Here is a 22,837-nt window from a genome sequence, read left to right as displayed (position 1 = left end):
AAATCAGTCCTTTTAATATTTTTGCCCTGTTATTGGCGCTCTGGTACCGCTATTCATATTCACTGATTTTAAAAACAACCAGACTCGGAAAGACCTTACAGTTGTACTGGCAACTTCCTTCGTGTTGGTGTTACGGGGAACGGTTGCCCGCCTTCTGTCTGCGGCCACCACACTGCTTCTTCCTGCCTGTTGGGGTAATCTGCCTCCCTCCTCGTGTGCTGCTGTCCTCGCTCTGCATGTCCTCCTGCCAGGTTGGGTCAGTTACTATATCATCCACCACCTCATCTTCCACTTCCGCACCCTGGTCCTCCTCCTGACTTTCTGGCAATTGTGTCTCATCATCATCCACCTCTTGTGACACTTTCCCACTGTCGCCTTTGTGTTACCCTGATAGATCAAATATTTGGACATCTCTACACGTGATCTCCTCTTGTCCCGCTTCAAGTGGACCGGGCAAGAGGCCCGAATCTATAAATGGAAAAGTGAACAGCTCTTCAGAGTGTCCAAGTGTGGGATCCGTGGTCTCTGGGTACTCGGCATAGTGGGAGGAAGGAGGATCAGGGTGAGGACTATGCGGTCCAGACTCACAACTACTGAGACTTGACCATGTGGAAGACAGGGTGGTGGTGGCTAAGTGACAGGAAGCATTATCCGCTATCCAACCAACAACCTTTTGACACTGCTCTGGGTTCAATAGTGGTGCGCTGCGGTCCCCTAGAAATTGGGACAGGAAGGTCAGGCGAGAAGATGTGGGTGTTTATTGTGGCACAATTTCAGCTTGCCCACATCCATGTCCTCGGCCTCTGCATGCACCATTACCATCACGTCCAGTGCCCGATCCCTCGCCACGTGCCTTGCCCATTTTAAATGAAGGACGGTATCTTCCACGCTCACTACAAATAACTGAGTTTGGAGCAAACTTATATGTGATCTGTGTGACGGAGAAAGCAGAGTTTTAAATACCTGGTCTGTAGGTAAGTAGTTTGAACAGCAAACTGCGGTGAATTGCTTCACTGACACACTGAAATAAATTTTTAATGGAGGCCAGAAATGGCAGTATTTTCTGACAACATATATGTGATCCGTGTGATGGAGAAAACACAGTTTTAAATAGCTGGATTTCTAGCGCTGTAATATGGAAAGGACCTGGCTGTATTCTGCAGTGCCAACAAGCAAATGGCGCAGAAAAATGGTGTTCTCTGGATTGCTTTTTAAGCAAATAATGAGAATTTAGATCCAAAAGTATTCCTAGCCCCTGAGACCTGGGCCTTTGTATAGAAATATCTAACAGCAGCAGAAGACAGAACTGGAATGGAGCCTCTTGTGCTATATGCACTGCAGTCTGCTATATACACTGCCTGCCTATATACCCTGCCTGCCTGATATCTCTGCAGATGGATTAGTCCTCAGAAGGACTGTTTGTTGAGATGGATATATGTAATGTATGGTTTTTCTCTCTACACTACCTAATACACAAGCAAATCTCTCCCTAACACCGCAGCACCTCTCCCTATACTGTCTGATCCTTAGTGACTGTGACGAGCATGGCGGCGCCAGATCTGATATAGACCTGATGACGCTGTGCGGCCAGCAAATCACTGTAATGCCACAACCAACATGGCTGCGGCATAACAGTGAGTGACAGGCAATACCTGCATGTTTATTGGCTCTCTAAAGAGCGCCAAACATGCAGGGAGGGGACCCGAGTTCCCGCCCGTGCAACCCGGAAATATTCGGCGAGCACCGAGCAATAGCGAACATGCTCGCTCATCACTAAACTTCATCTTACGTGCCAAGACAGGACAGCCTCATCAAGGAGGTGGATCCAAGCAGGTCAGGCAGTGGGACAGAGAATGGAGTTACCCATAGAGCAGGCGCGCTCGGCGTTGGTCTTCATGTCCAAATCGGTGTCCGTGTCTTTCATCGCTGGTAAAGGGCCGCTGTATGTGAAGAGATCACAAAAAGACTATATCACGTGTTACTCCCTGTATGTGACTGTGGCTGCAAGAAGTTTTTATGTGTTTAAGTTGATCTGGTTTTCTCCTTCTGAAGGTTAAAAGACCCAACACCCGGGACGGCGGATCAGAAGTGAGTATGGAGGTCTCCACCACGAAAGCACCACAACATACACACACCAAGGCATTCTCAGAGTCCCCTTTTTCTGTAGCGGGCCAGGGTGAGGATTTTATCAATGAGACTGACACTGGCCACCGACTGCCACCCTGTCCCCCGTTACAGTGGCATTACACAAGTATCTCTATACACTGCGCACATACAGTAATCTGTATACACCAGACTATATGGAGGCATTACACAAGTATCTCTACACACTGCACACATACAGTAATCTGTATACACCAGACTATATGGAGGCATTACACAAGTATCTCTACACACTGCACACATACAGTAATCTGTATACACCAGACTATATGGAGACATTACACAAGTATCTCTACACACTGCACACACACAGTAATCTGTATACACCAGACTATATGGAGACATTACACAAGTGTCTCTACACACTGCACACATACAGTAATCTGTATACACCAGACTATATGGAGGCATTACACAAGTATCTCTATACACTGCGCACATACAGTAATCTGTATACACCAGACTATATGGAGGCATTACACAAGTATCTCTACACACTGCACACATACAGTAATCTGTATACACCAGACTATATGGAGGCATTACACAAGTATCTCTACACACTGCACACATACAGTAATCTGTATACACCAGACTATATGGAGACATTACACAAGTATCTCTACACACTGCACACACACAGTAATCTGTATACACCAGACTATATGGAGACATTACACAAGTGTCTCTACACACTGCACACATACAGTAATCTGTATACACCAGACTATATGGAGGCATTACACAAGTATCTCTATACACTGCGCACATACAGTAATCTGTATACACCAGACTATATGGAGGCATTACACAAGTATCTCTACACACTGCACACATACAGTAATCTGTATACACCAGACTATATGGAGGCATTACACAAGTATCTCTACACACTGCACACATACAGTAATCTGTATACACCAGACTATATGGAGACATTACACAAGTATCTCTACACACTGCACACACACAGTAATCTGTATACACCAGACTATATGGAGACATTACACAAGTGTCTCTACACACTGCACACATACAGTAATCTGTATACACCAGACTATATGGAGGCATTACACAAGTATCTCTATACACTGCGCACATACAGTAATCTGTATACACCAGACTATATGGAGACATTACACAAGTATCTCTACACACTGCACACATACAGTAATCTGTATACACCAGACTATATGGAGGCATTACACAAGTATCTCTACACACTGCACACATACAGTAATCTGTATACACCAGACTATATGGAGACATTACACAAGTATCTCTACACACTGCGCACACACAGTAATCTGTATACACCAGACTATATGGAGACATTACACAAGTATCTCTACACACTACACACATACAGTAATCTGTAGACACCAGACTATATGGAGACATTACACAAGTGTCTCTACACACTGCACACATACAGTAATCTGTAGACACCAGACTATATGGAGACATTACACAAGTGTCTCTACACACTGCACACATACAGTAATCTGTATACACCAGACTATATGGAGACATTACACAAGTATCTCTACACACTACACACATACAGTAATCTGTATACACCAGACTATATGGAGGCATTACACAAGTATCTCTACACACTGCACACACACAGTAATCTGTATACACCAGACTATATGGAGACATTACACAAGTGTCTCTACACACTGCACACATACAGTAATCTGTATACACCAGACTATATGGAGACATTACACAAGTATCTCTACACACTACACACATACAGTAATCTGTATACACCAGACTATATGGAGATGTAGCACCCTGAGGATTCGGCTGCTACAGGGGTATTGCACCTCAACCCAGAGGTGTGATATTCCACTCCCGGGTAAGGATGGAGTGTGGATCTGAGCTCGGTAGGCTGCATGCACTACACACATCCCATTTCCGAGGAACAGGCCGACGGTACTCCCACTTGGAAATGTGCAGGTACGACCAAGTCTGTTCCTGGCTGGAGTGGGAGGGGGGTGGTACATCCCAAGTAGTGTAGGGGCAGATAGGGGGAGCAGCCTGGGTAAAGATAGGAGCTCATTGGGTGCTGGTCACCTGAGCTCACACATAGAGGGTGTATATAAGGTGGGCACCAACTAAGAACAGGGTCAGTTGCAGAGAGAAAGTCAGGAGCAGAGGAGAAGAGAGACCCAGAGTGAGAGAGGAGAAGAGAGAGAGACCCAGAGGGGGAAACAGCAGAAAAGGACTCCAAGATCCCAACTTAAATCCCCGGGTGAAGAGTCGGCATCAGGGTACCGGAACCCAAGCTGGTGGGGGTAAAAACATTCCCCAGCCAGAGACCGGAGACCGTGGGCAGCATTTGCCACGGTCACCCACCACATCCACCACGAAGGCATACCACGAGGAGGGTCAGGGAACCCAAGGCCAAGGGTGTCCCAACAGAAGGCCCGAGGGAGCTGGACCTGGGTGGATCAATAGTGGGGACGGCCAGAGAAAGGACTGAAGGAGAGCTCAGGGTCACGCTCCGGACTTATTTGGGAGTTGGCTGGATCCAGAACCTGGTGGACGCAGCACGGCTCGGGAGGTCACTCGAAGCTGGAGTGACCAGAACATCAGCAGTGAGTAAACAACCTAAACTGCATAACCCGACTCTGTCTCTGATTGCCGTCTACACTGCATCACCACAACTCCCATCCTCTGCACCTGATCCCCTGAGGCTATACCCCACCCGTTGGGGGTTATATCACCAAAGCTGCACCTACACCAACAGCCTCAGCGGACCCTGCTGCAGCGGCGGCCACAGTGACCGCAACACAACGGGTGGCGTAGTCGACAATAAAGAACTTATAACATCTGTAGGACTGCCACATACAACTCAGTTTGACACCCTGGGCACGGACCGGGTCACAGCCACTCGGAAGACTACAACCCCCATCTGATCCGGCTCCGGATATTCCCACTAACGAATATGGCCCAGGGGGCGCGTCAACTTTGGCGTAGTCGGCAGGATTACGTGCCCGCAACACCCGGGTACTGCGTGCCTGAAGAAAAGAACGAGTTTACCTCAAAAAGAAGTCTCCTGCCGGTTCCGGAGGGTCCCCGCCATCGGACTCCATCACAGGTCGATTCCCGCCGGTTGTCCGCCATTAACAGCGTTTTCCCGCCATCTGCAGAGTTTCCCGCCACTGGGAAGCGATTCCCGCCATTTCCAAAGGTTTCCCGCCTTGGAAGAGCGGACGCCATTATGGGCGTGCCAGAGGGTGGCGAGAGGCCACCTCCCATCGTGGGCCAGGACCGAAAATGGCGCCAAAAGTGGAAACCGCCCCCACCAACAGAGACTGTGATGCTAGAGGTGTCTGTCAGCGTGAGAGAACAGCCCCTGGAGCTGACAATCACCAAATGGCCTCGGGACCGCCCTCGAGGGGGGAGGAGACGAAAGAAAAGAACGAAGATGGGTGCCGCCTGGAGCAGTCTGGAGCGAGCGCACCCGGAGGCAGGAAGCCTGGAGAGGAGTAGCAGAGAAGCTCACCCGGAGATGGCCAGAGAGCAGAGCAGCACCGGCCCGCTGGCCAGGAGCCTGCTGGAAGAAGAGCAGAGCAGCACCGACCCGTTGGTCAGGAGCCTGCTGGAAACCACGACCCCACTAGGCTTAGTGGAGGTCCTAGCACAGCTCCCCCGAGACCGGGAGTGTGCACAGACTGCCCTGGAGGGCCTCGCACGGAGGATGGCCCGGGTACAGCGAGAGACATTGGCGGAGTGGAGCCGAGAGATGGCCCAGCAAACCAAGACCCGGAGCACGCCAGCCAAGATGAGGAGACAGACCGCCTCTGAGGATGGCGCGGGAGGACCCAAGGCCGGAGACGGCGCCGAGAAGGGAGCCGAACGCATGGAGGCAGGTAAAGGGGACGTCTATACCCCAAGCCGGGACACCGCTTACCTGCCCCAGCTCCCCGTCGCAGAGCCCGAAAGTCCCCCTGCTGTGCCCGAAAACGCCATGTCACTGACGCAGACTAGGCCCCAACCGGAAGCCGCCGCCGCGACCCCTGTGACGTCACACGCCTCGACCCCGAGCGTGACCAAGCAGGAAGTACCACCAGCCTGGTCGCAAGGCCTAGTACCCCCGGGCGCCGCAATACCAACAGCGCCCCCTACCTCCGCGGAGCCTCCGGCCTGGCCGCAAGGCCAGGTAGCCCAGGGTGCCGCCGTCCTAACGGTGCCCTTCACCTTCCAGGTGCCCCAGGCCTGGCCGCAAGGCCTGGGCAACCCGGGCGCCACCACCACCGCGCCCGCACCCGTAAAACCAAGGGTGCCGCGTCTGGGAGAGGACTTGTTTGCCCAGCACACGTGGCCGGACGGGCAGCCTTTCATCTGGCCCCAGAAATATTATGAACTGGAGCACCAGAGGAGAGTTGGGGCCATGTGTGCACCCCTGATTCCGGCTCCGAAGCCCGTGATAAGGATCTCGCCCCCGCTTGAAGAGACCCAATTTGAGTGGGACCCCACCGGAGAAGACCTAATGGGGTTCACTCAAGAAACCAGGGCAGCTGCAGCGGAGCGTGCTGAGTGCTGCCGACAGCAGCTCGAGGAGTTTGCGAGGGAGCGGAGAGAGAGGCGGGTCCGGGAACAACAGGCCCAAATAAGGAGCGCCGAGCAGAAGAGCCGAACCAGGAGAAACCCCCGTGCAGCGCACAGTCCCCGCACCACCGGGACTGTAATTAAGTTCAATATGCAGCATGGGTGGGGCTTCATCAGAGACCACAACACCCCCCGGCGACGTCTTTGTCACGCGCAGAGATGTGGAGTCCCATCTGCCGGAGGGGCACAGAGGTCGTGACCTTTATATCGGGGACGAGGTCACCTTTACCCGGCACAAGTGTGCCAAAGGACCTTACGCCCTCCATGTGCATCGCCTGACAGAGGAGGAGCTGCGATGTGAGGAGGAAGAGCAAGAGGATCCGGACGGGTCTGAAGCTGAGATCCCCAAAGAAAGAGCAGGAGGAAGACGTTGTTGAGTACAGCGGAGTAGGTGCTGTAAATAGTTACCCGATCGGGGTATAAAGAAACTGTTACTGCAAATATAGTCCCCGTTGGGACCAGCTGAGTGAACTGTTTACCCGTTAACCCCTTAATCCCACAGGCTGAGGACTGTGAGCAGCCATTCCCTTTCCCTCCTTACCTGGCCGAGGACTGAGAGCGGCCATATCCCTTGTAAATAGTTGCGCGTCCTAAAGCGCCCCCTACCGGTTTTATAGGAAAACCAGTTTTTCTAAGAGACTGTCGCACTTTTCCCGGACACACGTTGCACAGTGTCCGGAGGAGGAACCAGAAACAAGAGACGACGAGAATGTTATATGAAAAGTTTTATATATATATAATGTTTTTATATGTTTTATATGTTTATATGAAAATTTTGTATGTTTTGGTGTTGTTTTTGTCTTACAGCCCGAGGACGTGCTGTGATTTACCAGGGGGGAATGTAGCACCCTGAGGATTCGGCTGCTACAGGGGTATTGCACCTCAACCCAGAGGTGTGATATTCCACTCCCGGGTAAGGATGGAGTGTGGATCTGAGCTCGGTAGGCTGCATGCACTACACACATCCCATTTCCGAGGAACAGGCCGACGGTACTCCCACTTGGAAATGTGCAGGTACGACCGAGTCTGTTCCTGGCTGGAGTGGGAGGGGGGTGGTACATCCCAAGTAGTGTAGGGGCAGATAGGGGGAGCAGCCTGGGTAAAGATAGGAGCTCATTGGGTGCTGGTCACCTGAGCTCACACATAGAGGGTGTATATAAGGTGGGCACCAACTAAGAACAGGGTCAGTTGCAGAGAGAAAGTCAGGAGCAGAGGAGAAGAGAGACCCAGAGTGAGAGAGGAGAAGAGAGAGAGACCCAGAGGGGGAAACAGCAGAAAAGGACTCCAAGATCCCAACTTAAATCCCCGGGTGAAGAGTCGGCATCAGGGTACCGGAACCCAAGCTGGTGGGGGTAAAAACATTCCCCAGCCAGAGACCGGAGACCGTGGGCAGCATTTGCCACGGTCACCCACCACATCCACCACGAAGGCATACCACGAGGAGGGTCAGGGAACCCAAGGCCAAGGGTGTCCCAACAGAAGGCCCGAGGGAGCTGGACCTGGGTGGATCAATAGTGGGGACGGCCAGAGAAAGGACTGAAGGAGAGCTCAGGGTCACGCTCCGGACTTATTTGGGAGTTGGCTGGATCCAGAACCTGGTGGACGCAGCACGGCTCGGGAGGTCACTCGAAGCTGGAGTGACCAGAACATCAGCAGTGAGTAAACAACCTAAACTGCATAACCCGACTCTGTCTCTGATTGCCGTCTACACTGCATCACCACAACTCCCATCCTCTGCACCTGATCCCCTGAGGCTATACCCCACCCGTTGGGGGTTATATCACCAAAGCTGCACCTACACCAACAGCCTCAGCGGACCCTGCTGCAGCGGCGGCCACAGTGACCGCAACACAACGGGTGGCGTAGTCGACAATAAAGAACTTATAACATCTGTAGGACTGCCACATACAACTCAGTTTGACACCCTGGGCACGGACCGGGTCACAGCCACTCGGAAGACTACAACCCCCATCTGATCCGGCTCCGGATATTCCCACTAACGAATATGGCCCAGGGGGCGCGTCAGAGACATTACACAAGTATCTCTACACACTGCACACATACAGTAATCTGTAGACACCAGACTATATGGAGGCATTACACAAGTGTCTCTACACACTGCACACATACAGTAATCTGTATACACCAGACTATATGGAGACATTACACAAGTATCTCTACACACTGCACACATACAGTAATCTGTATACACCAGACTATATGGAGACATTACACAAGTATCTCTACACACTGCACACATACAGTAATCTGTATACACCAGACTATATGGAGGCATTACACAAGTGTCTCTACACACTGCACACACACAGTAATCTGTATACACCAGACTTTATGGAGACATTACACAAGTGTCTCTACACACTGCACACATACAGTAATCTGTATACACCAGACTATATGGAGACATTACACAAGTATCTCTACACACTGCACACACACAGTAATCTGTATACACCAGACTATATGGAGACATTACACAAGTGTCTCTACACACTGCACACATACAGTAATCTGTATACACCAGACTATATGGAGACATTACACAAGTATCTCTACACACTGCACACACACAGTAATCTGTATACACCAGACTATATGGAGACATTACACAAGTATCTCTACACACTGCACACACACAGTAATCTGTATACACCAGACTATATGGAGACATTACACAAGTGTCTCTACACACTGCACACATACAGTAATCTGTATACACCAGACTATATGGAGACATTACACAAGTATCTCTACACACTGCACACATACAGTAATCTGTACACACCAGACTATATGGAGGCATTACACAAGTATCTCTACACACTGCACACATACAGTAATCTGTACACACCAGACTATATGGAGGCATTACACAAGTATCTCTACACACTGCACACATACAGTAATCTGTATACACCAGACTATATGGAGACATTACACAAGTATCTCTACACACTGCACACATACAGTAATCTGTATACACCAGACTATATGGAGACATTACACAAGTATCTCTACACACTGCGCACATACAGTAATCTGTATACACCAGACTATATGGAGACATTACACAAGTATCTCTACACACTGCACACATACAGTAATCTGTACACACCAGACTATATGGAGACATTACACAAGTATCTCTACACACTGCACACATACAGTAATCTGTATACACCAGACTATATGGAGACATTACACAAGTGTCTCTACACACTGCACACATACAGTAATCTGTATACACCAGACTATATGGAGGCATTACACAAGTATCTCTACACACTGCACACATACAGTAATCTGTATACACCAGACTATATGGAGACATTACACAAGTGTCTCTACACACTGCACACATACAGTAATCTGTATACACCAGACTATATGGAGACATTACACAAGTATCTCTACACACTGCACACATACAGTAATCTGTATACACCAGACTATATGGAGACATTACACAAGTATCTCTACACACTGCACACATACAGTAATCTGTATACACCAGACTATATGGAGACATTACACAAGTATCTCTACACACTGCGCACATACAGTAATCTGTACACACCAGACTATATGGAGGCATTACACAAGTATCTCTACACACTGCACACATACAGTAATCTATATACACCAGACTATATGGAGACATTACACAAGTGTCTCTACACACTGCACACATACAGTAATCTGTATACACCAGACTATATGGAGACATTACACAAGTGTCTCTACACACTGCACACATACAGTAATCTGTATACACCAGACTATATGGAGACATTACACAAGTATCTCTACACACTGCACACATACAGTAATCTGTACACACCAGACTATATGGAGACATTACACAAGTATCTCTACACACTGCACACATACAGTAATCTGTATACACCAGACTATATGGAGACATTACACAAGTGTCTCTACACACTGCACACATACAGTAATCTGTATACACCAGACTATATGGAGGCATTACACAAGTATCTCTACACACTGCACACATACAGTAATCTGTACACACCAGACTATATGGAGGCATTACACAAGTATCTCTACACACTGCACACATACAGTAATCTGTATACACCAGACTATATGGAGGCATTACACAAGTGTCTCTACACACTGCACACATACAGTTATCTGTATACACCAGGCTATATGGAGACATTACACAAGTGTCTCTACACACTGCACACATACAGTTATCTGTATACACCAGACTATATGGAGGCATTACACAAGTGTCTCTACACACTGCACACATACAGTAATCTGTATACACCAGACTATATGGAGACATTACACAAGTGTCTCTACACACTGCACACATACAGTTATCTGTATACACCAGGCTATATGGAGACATTACACAAGTGTCTCTACACACTGCACACATACAGTTATCTGTATACACCAGACTATATGGAGGCATTACACAAGTGTCTCTACACACTGCACACATACAGTAATCTGTATACACCAGACTATATGGAGGCATTACACAAGTGTCTCTACACACTGCACACATACAGTTATCTGTATACACCAGGCTATATGGAGACATTACACAAGTGTCTCTACACACTGCACACATACAGTAATCTGTATACACCAGACTATATGGAGACATTACACAAGTGTCTCTACACACTGCACACATACAGTAATCTGTATACACCAGACTATATGGAGACATTACACAAGTGTCTCTACACACTGCACACATACAGTAATCTGTATACACCAGACTATATGGAGGCATTACACAAGTGTCTCTACACACTGCACACACACAGTAATCTGTATACACCAGACTATATGGAGACATTACACAAGTGTCTCTACACACTGCACACATACAGTAATCTGTATACACCAGACTATATGGAGACATTACACAAGTGTCTCTACACACTGCACACATACAGTAATCTGTATACACCAGACTATATGGAGACATTACACAAGTATCTCTACACACTGCACACATACAGTAATCTGTATACACCAGACTATATGGAGGCATTACACAAGTGTCTCTACACACTGCACACATACAGTAATCTGTATACACCAGACTATATGGAGACATTACACAAGTGTCTCTACACACTGCACACATACAGTAATCTGTATACACCAGACTATATGGAGACATTACACAAGTATCTCTACACACTGCACACATACAGTAATCTGTATACACCAGACTATATGGAGACATTACACAAGTATCTCTACACACTGCACACATACAGTAATCTGTATACACCAGACTATATGGAGACATTACACAAGTGTCTCTACACACTGCACACATACAGTAATCTGTACACACCAGACTATATGGAGACATTACACAAGTATCTCTACACACTGCACACATACAGTAATCTGTATACACCAGACTATATGGAGGCATTACACAAGTGTCTCTACACACTGCACACATACAGTAATCTGTACACACCAGACTATATGGAGACATTACACAAGTATCTCTACACACTGCACACATACAGTAATCTGTATACACCAGACTATATGGAGACATTACACAAGTGTCTCTACACACTGCACACATACAGTAATCTGTACACACCAGACTATATGGAGACATTACACAAGTATCTCTACACACTGCACACATACAGTAATCTGTATACACCAGACTATATGGAGGCATTACACAAGTATCTCTACACACTGCACACATACAGTAATCTGTATACACCAGACTATATGGAGACATTACACAAGTATCTCTACACACTGCACACATACAGTAATCTGTATACACCAGACTATATGGAGACATTACACAAGTGTCTCTACACACTGCACACATACAGTAATCTGTATACACCAGACTATATGGAGACATTACACAAGTGTCTCTACACACTGCACACATACAGTAATCTGTATACACCAGACTATATGGAGACATTACACAAGTGTCTCTACACACTGCACACATACAGTAATCTGTATACACCAGACTATATGGAGACATTACACAAGTATCTCTACACACTGAACACATACAGTAATCTGTACACACCAGACTATATGGAGACATTACACAAGTATCTCTACACACTGCACATATACAGTAATCTGTATATACCAGACTATATGGAGGCATTACACAAGTATCTCTACACACTTCACACATACAGTAATCTGTATACACCAGACTATATGGAGACATTACACAAGTATCTCTACACACTGCACACATACAGTAATCTGTATACACCAGACTATATGGAGACATTACACAAGTATCTCTACACACTGCACAGATACAGTAATCTGTATACACCAGACTATATGGAGACATTACACAAGTATCTCTACACACTGCACACATACAGTAATCTGTATACACCAGACTATATGGAGACATTACACAAGTATCTCTACACACTGCACACATACAGTAATCTGTATACACCAGACTATATGGAGACATTACACAAGTATCTCTACACACTGCACAGATACAGTAATCTGTATACACCAGACTATATGGAGACATTACACAAGTATCTCTACACACTGCACAGATACAGTAATCTGTATACACCAGACTATATGGAGACATTACACAAGTATCTCTACACACTGCACACATACAGTAATCTGTAGACACCAGACTATATGGAGGCATTACACAAGTATCTCTACACACTGCACAGATACAGTAATCTGTATACACCAGACTATATGGAGACATTACACAAGTATCTCTACACACTGCACACATACAGTAATCTGTAGACACCAGACTATATGGAGGCATTACACAAGTATCTCTACACACTGCACACATACAGTAATCTGTATACACCAGACTATATGGAGACATTACACAAGTATCTCTACACACTGCACAGATACAGTAATCTGTATACACCAGACTATATGGAGACATTACACAAGTATCTCTACACACTGCACACATACAGTAATCTGTATACACCAGACTATATGGAGGCATTACACAAGTATCTCTTTACACTGCGCACATACAGTAATCTGTATACACCAGACTATATGGAGGCATTACACAAGTATCTCTACACACTGCACACATACAGTAATCTGTATACACCAGACTATATGGAGACATTACACAAGTATCTCTACACACTGCACACATAGAGTAATCTGTATACACCAGACTATATGGAGACATTACACAAGTATCTCTACACACTGCACACATACAGTAATCTGTATACACCAGACTATATGGAGACATTACACAAGTATCTCTACACACTGCACACATACAGTAATCTGTATACACCAGACTATATGGAGGCATTACACAAGTATCTCTACACACTGCACACATACAGTAATCTGTATACACCAGACTATATGGAGACATTACACAAGTGTCTCTACACACTGCACACATACAGTAATCTGTATACACCAGACTATATGGAGACATTACACAAGTGTCTCTACACACTGCACACATACAGTAATCTGTATACACCAGACTATATGGAGACATTACACAAGTATCTCTACACACTGCACACATACAGTAATCTGTATACACCAGACTATATGGAGACATTACACAAGTATCTCTACACACTGCACACATACAGTAATCTGTATACACCAGACTATATGGAGACATTACACAAGTATCTCTACACACTGCACACATACAGTAATCTGTATACACCAGACTATATGGAGGCATTACACAAGTATCTCTATACACTGCGCACATACAGTAATCTGTATACACCAGACTATATGGAGACATTACACAAGTGTCTCTACACACTGCACACATACAGTAATCTGTATACACCAGACTATATGGAGGCATTACACAAGTATCTCTATACACTGCGCACATACAGTAATCTGTATACACCAGACTATATGGAGACATTACACAAGTATCTCTACACACTGCACACATACAGTAATCTGTATACACCAGACTATATGGAGACATTACACAAGTATCTCTACACACTGCACACATACAGTAATCTGTATACACCAGACTATATGGAGGCATTACACAAGTATCTCTATACACTGCGCACATACAGTAATCTGTATACACCAGACTATATGGAGACATTACACAAGTATCTCTACACACTGCACACATACAGTAATCTGTATACACCAGACTATATGGAGACATTACACAAGTATCTCTACACACTGCACACATACAGTTATCTGTATACACCAGACTATATGGAGACATTACACAAGTGTCTCTACACACTGCACACATACAGTAATCTGTATACACCAGACTATATGGAGACATTACACAAGTATCTCTACACACTGCACACATACAGTAATCTGTATACACCAGACTATATGGAGACATTACACAAGTATCTCTACACACTGCACACATACAGTTATCTGTATACACCAGACTATATGGAGACATTACACAAGTATCTCTACACACTGCACACATACAGTAATCTGTATACACCAGACTATATGGAGACATTACACAAGTATCTCTACACACTGCGCACATACAGTAATCTGTATACACCAGACTATATGGAGGCATTACACAAGTATCTCTACACACTGCACACATACAGTAATCTGTATACACCAGACTATATGGAGGCATTACACAAGTATCTCTTTACACTGCGCACATACAGTAATCTGTATACACCAGACTATATGGAGGCATTACACAAGTATCTCTACACACTGCACATATACAGTAATCTGTATACACCAGACTATATGGAGACATTACACAAGTATCTCTACACACTGCACACATACAGTAATCTGTATACACCAGACTATATGGAGGCATTACACAAGTATCTCTACACACTGCACACATACAGTAATCTGTATACACCAGACTATATGGAGGCATTACACAAGTATCTCTACACACTGCACATATACAGTAATCTGTATACACCAGACTATATGGAGACATTACACAAGTATCTCTACACACTGCACACATACAGTAATCTGTATACACCAGACTATATGGAGGCATTACACAAGTATCTCTACACACTGCACATATACAGTAATCTGTATACACCAGACTATATGGAGACATTACACAAGTATCTCTACACACTGCACACATACAGTAATCTGTATACATCAGACTATATGGAGGCATTACACAAGTATCTCTTTACACTGCGCACATACAGTAATCTGTATACACCAGACTATATGGAGGCATTACACAAGTATCTCTACACACTGCACACATACAGTAATCTGTATACACCAGACTATATGGTGGCATTACACAAGTGTCTCTACACACTGCACACATACAGTAATCTGTATACATCAGACTATATGGAGGCATTACACAAGTATCTCTTTACACTGCACACATACAGTAATCTGTATACACCAGACTATATGGAGGCATTACACAAGTATCTCTACACACTGCACACATACAGTAATCTGTATACACCAGACTATATGGAGACATTACACAAGTGTCTCTACACACTGCACACATACAGTAATCTGTATACACCAGACTATATGGAGGCATTACACAAGTATCTCTACACACTGCACACATACAGTAATCTGTATACACCAGACTATATGGAGACATTACACAAGTGTCTCTACACACTGCACACATACAGTAATCTGTATACACCAGACTATATGGAGACATTACACAAGTGTCTCTACACACTGCACACATACAGTAATCTGTATACACCAGACTATATGGAGACATTACACAAGTATCTCTACACACTGCACACATACAGTAATCTGTATACACCAGACTATATGGAGACATTACACAAGTATCTCTACACACTGCACACATACAGTAATCTGTATACACCAGACTATATGGAGGCATTACACAAGTATCTCTATACACTGCGCACATACAGTAATCTGTATACACCAGACTATATGGAGGCATTACACAAGTGTCTCTACACACTGCACACATACAGTAATCTGTATACACCAGACTATATGGAGGCATTACACAAGTATCTCTATACACTGCGCACATACAGTAATCTGTATACACCAGACTATATGGAGACATTACACAAGTATCTCTACACACTGCACACATACAGTAATCTGTATACACCAGACTATATGGAGACATTACACAAGTATCTCTACACACTGCACACATACAGTAATCTGTAGACACCAGACTATATGGAGACATTACACAAGTGTCTCTACACACTGCACACATACAGTAATCTGTATACACCAGACTATATGGAGACATTACACAAGTATCTCTACACACTGCACACATACAGTAATCTGTAGACACCAGACTATATGGAGACATTACACAAGTGTCTCTACACACTGCACACATACAGTAATCTGTATACACCAGACTATATGGAGACATTACACAAGTATCTCTACACACTGCACACATACAGTTATCTGTATACACCAGACTATATGGAGACATTACACAAGTATCTCTACACACTGCACACATACAGTAATCTGTATACACCAGACTATATGGAGACATTACACAAGTATCTCTACACACTGCACACATACAGTAATCTGTATACACCAGACTATATGGAGGCATTACACAAGTATCTCTACACACTGCACACATACAGTAATCTGTATACATCAGACTATATGGAGGCATTACACAAGTATCTCTTTACACTGCGCACATACAGTAATCTGTATACACCAGACTATATGGAGGCATTACACAAGTATCTCTACACACTGCACACATACAGTAATCTGTATACACCAGACTATATGGAGGCATTACACAAGTATCTCTACACACTGCACACATACAGTAATCTGTATACACCAGACTATATGGAGACATTACACAAGTATCTCTACACACTGCACACATACAGTAATCTGTATACACCAGACTATATGGAGACATTACACAAGTATCTCTACACACTGCACACATACAGTAATCTGTATACACCAGACTATATGGAGGCATTACACAAGTATCTCTACACACTGCACACATACAGTAATCTGTATACATCAGACTATATGGAGGCATTACACAAGTATCTCTTTACACTGCGCACATACAGTAATCTGTATACACCAGACTATATGGAGGCATTACACAAGTATCTCTACACACTGCACACATACAGTTATCTGTAGACACCAGACTATATGGAGACATTACACAAGTATCTCTACACACTGCACACATACAGTAATCTGTATACACCAGACTATATGGAGACATTACACAAGTATCTCTACACACTGCACACATACAGTAATCTGTATACACCAGACTATATGGAGACATTACACAAGTGTCTCTACACACTGCACACATACAGTAATCTGTATACACCAGACTATATGGAGACATTACACAAGTATCTCTACACACTGCACACATACAGTAATCTGTATACACCAGACTATATGGAGACATTACACAAGTATCTCTACACACTGCACACATACAGTAATCTGTATACACCAGACTATATGGAGGCATTACACAAGTATCTCTATACACTGCGCACATACAGTAATCTGTATACACCAGACTATATGGAGACATTACACAAGTATCTCTATACACTGCACACATACAGTAATCTGTATACACCAGACTATATGGAGACATTACACAAGTATCTCTACACACTGCACACATACAGTAATCTGTAGACACCAGACTATATGGAGACATTACACAAGTGTCTCTACACACTGCACACATACAGTAATCTGTATACACCAGACTATATGGAGACATTACACAAGTATCTCTACACACTGCACACATACAGTAATCTGTATACACCAGACTATATGGAGACATTACACAAGTATCTCTACACACTGCACACACACAGTAATCTGTATACACCAGACTATATGGAGACATTACACAAGTGTCTCTACACACTGCACACATACAGTAATCTGTATACACCAGACTATATGGAGACATTACACAAGTATCTCTACACACTGCACACATACAGTAATCTGTAGACACCAGACTATATGGAGACATTACACAAGTATCTCTACACACTGCACACATACAGTAATCTGTAGACACCAGACTATATGGAGACATTACACAAGTATCTCTACACACTGCACACATACAGTAATCTGTATACACCAGACTATATGGAGACATTACACAAGTGTCTCTACACACTGCACACATACAGTAATCTGTATACACCAGACTATATGGAGACATTACACAAGTATCTCTACACACTGCACACATACAGTAATCTGTATACACCAGACTATATGGAGACATTACACAAGTATCTCTACACACTGCACACATACAGTAATCTGTATACACCAGACTATATGGAGACATTACACAAGTATCTCTACACACTGCACACATACAGTAATCTGTATACACCAGACTATATGGAGACATTACACAAGTATCTCTACACACTGCACACATACAGTAATCTGTATACACCAGACTATATGGAGACATTACACAAGTGTCTCTACACACTGCACACATACAGTAATCTGTATACACCAGACTATATGGAGACATTACACAAGTATCTCTACACACTGCACACATACAGTTATCTGTATACACCAGACTATATGGAGACATTACACAAGTATCTCTACACACTGCACACATACAGTAATCTGTATACACCAGACTATATGGAGACATTACACAAGTATCTCTACACACTGCACACATACAGTAATCTGTATACACCAGACTATATGGAGACATTACACAAGTATCTCTACACACTGCACACATACAGTAATCTGTATACACCAGACTATATGGAGGCATTACACAAGTATCTCTACACACTGCACATATACAGTAATCTGTATACACCAGACTATATGGAGACATTACACAAGTATCTCTACACACTGCACACATACAGTAATCTGTATACATCAGACTATATGGAGGCATTACACAAGTATCTCTTTACACTGCGCACATACAGTAATCTGTATACACCAGACTATATGGAGGCATTACACAAGTATCTCTACACACTGCACACATACAGTAATCTGTATACACCAGACTATATGGAGGCATTACACAAGTATCTCTACACACTGCACACATACAGTAATCTGTATACACCAGACTATATGGAGACATTACACAAGTGTCTCTACACACTGCACACATACAGTAATCTGTATACACCAGACTATATGGAGGCATTACACAAGTATCTCTACACACTGCACACATACAGTAATCTGTATACACCAGACTATATGGAGGCATTACACAAGTATCTCTACACACTGCACACATACAGTAATCTGTATACACCAGACTATATGGAGGCATTACACAAGTGTCTCTATACACTGCACACATACAGTAATCTGTATACACCAGACTATATGGAGACATTACACAAGTATCTCTACACACTGCACACATACAGTAATCTGTATACACCAGACTATATGGAGGCATTACACAAGTATCTCTACACACTGCACACATACAGTAATCTGTAGACACCAGACTATATGGAGACATTACACAAGTGTCTCTACACACTGCACACATACAGTAATCTGTATACACCAGACTATATGGAGACATTACACAAGTATCTCTACACACTGCACACATACAGTAATCTGTATACACCAGACTATATGGAGGCATTACACAAGTATCTCTATACACTGCACACATACAGTAATCTGTAGACACCAGACTATATGGAGACATTACACAAGTGTCTCTACACACTGCACACATACAGTAATCTGTATACACCAGACTATATGGAGACATTACACAAGTATCTCTACACACTGCACACATACAGTTATCTGTATACACCAGACTATATGGAGACATTACACAAGTATCTCTACACACTGCACACATACAGTAATCTGTATACACCAGACTATATGGAGACATTACACAAGTATCTCTACACACTGCACACATACAGTAATCTGTATACACCAGACTATATGGAGACATTACACAAGTATCTCTACACACTGCACACATACAGTAATCTGTATACACCAGACTATATGGAGACATTACACAAGTATCTCTACACACTGCACACATACAGTAATCTGTATACACCAGACTATATGGAGACATTACACAAGTATCTCTACACACTGCACACATACAGTAATCTGTATACACCAGACTATATGGAGACATTACACAAGTATCTCTACACACTGCACACATACAGTAATCTGTATACACCAGACTATATGGAGGCATTACACAAGTATCTCTACACACTGCACACATACAGTAATCTGTATACACCAGACTATATGGAGGCATTACACAAGTATCTCTACACACTGCACACATACAGTAATCTGTATACACCAGACTATATGGAGGCATTACACAAGTGTCTCTACACACTGCACACATACAGTAATCTGTATACACCAGACTATATGGAGGCATTACACAAGTATCTCTACACACTGCACACATACAGTAATCTGTATACACCAGACTATATGGAGGCATTACACAAGTGTCTCTACACACTGCACACATACAGTAATCTGTATACACCAGACTATATGGAGACATTACACAAGTATCTCTACACACTGCACACATACAGTAATCTGTATACACCAGACTATATGGAGACATTACACAAGTATCTCTACACACTGCACACATACAGTAATCTGTATACACCAGACTATATGGAGACATTACACAAGTGTCTCTACACACTGCACACATACAGTAATCTGTATACACCAGACTATATGGAGATATTACACAAGTATCTCTACACACTGCACACATACAGTAATCTGTATACACCAGACTATATGGAGACATTACACAAGTGTCTCTACACACTGCACACATACAGTAATCTGTATACACCAGACTATATGGAGATATTACACAAGTATCTCTACACACTGCACACATACAGTAATCTGTATACACCAGACTATATGGAGACATTACACAAGTGTCTCTACACACTGCACACATACAGTAATCTGTATACACCAGACTATATGGAGACATTACACAAGTGTCTCTACACACTGCACACATACAGTAATCTGTATACACCAGGCTATATGGAGACATTACACAAGTGTCTCTACACACTGCACACATACAGTAATCTGTATACACCAGACTATATGGAGACATTACACAAGTGTCTCTACACACTGCACACATACAGTAATCTGTATACACCAGACTATATGGAGACATTACACAAGTATCTCTACACACTGCACACATACAGTAATCTGTATACACCAGACTATATGGAGATATTACATAAGTATCTCTACACACTGCACACATACAGTTATCTGTATACACCAGACTATATGGAGACATTACACAAGTGTCTCTACACACTGCACACATACAGTAATCTGTATACACCAGACTATATGGAGATATTACATAAGTATCTCTACACACTGCACACATACAGTAATCTGTATACACCAGACTATATGGAGATATTACACAAGTATCTCTACACACTGCACACATACAGTTATCTGTATACACCAGACTATATGGAGACATTACACAAGTATCTCTACACACTGCACACATACAGTAATCTGTATACACCAGACTATATGGAGACATTACACAAGTATCTCTACACACTGCGCACATACAGTAATCTGTAGACACCAGACTATATGGAGACATTACACAAGTATCTCTACACACTGCACACATACAGTAATCTGTATACACCAGACTATATGGAGGCATAACAGTAATCTGTATACACTCAGACTATATGGAGGGCATTACACAAGTATCTCTACACACTGCACACATACAGTAATCTGTATACATCCATACTATAGGAGACATTACACACAGTATCTCTACACACTGACAGCAACATACAGTAATCCTGTATAC

This window comes from Phyllobates terribilis, unplaced genomic scaffold (assembly GCF_046119375.1).
Source record: "Phyllobates terribilis strain yellow unplaced genomic scaffold, ASM4611937v1 Scaffold_9__5_contigs__length_417890890, whole genome shotgun sequence".
Taxonomy (NCBI): domain Eukaryota; kingdom Metazoa; phylum Chordata; class Amphibia; order Anura; family Dendrobatidae; genus Phyllobates; species Phyllobates terribilis.
The sequence above is the reverse complement of the archived record's forward strand: the minus strand, read 5'-3'. Positions refer to the sequence as shown.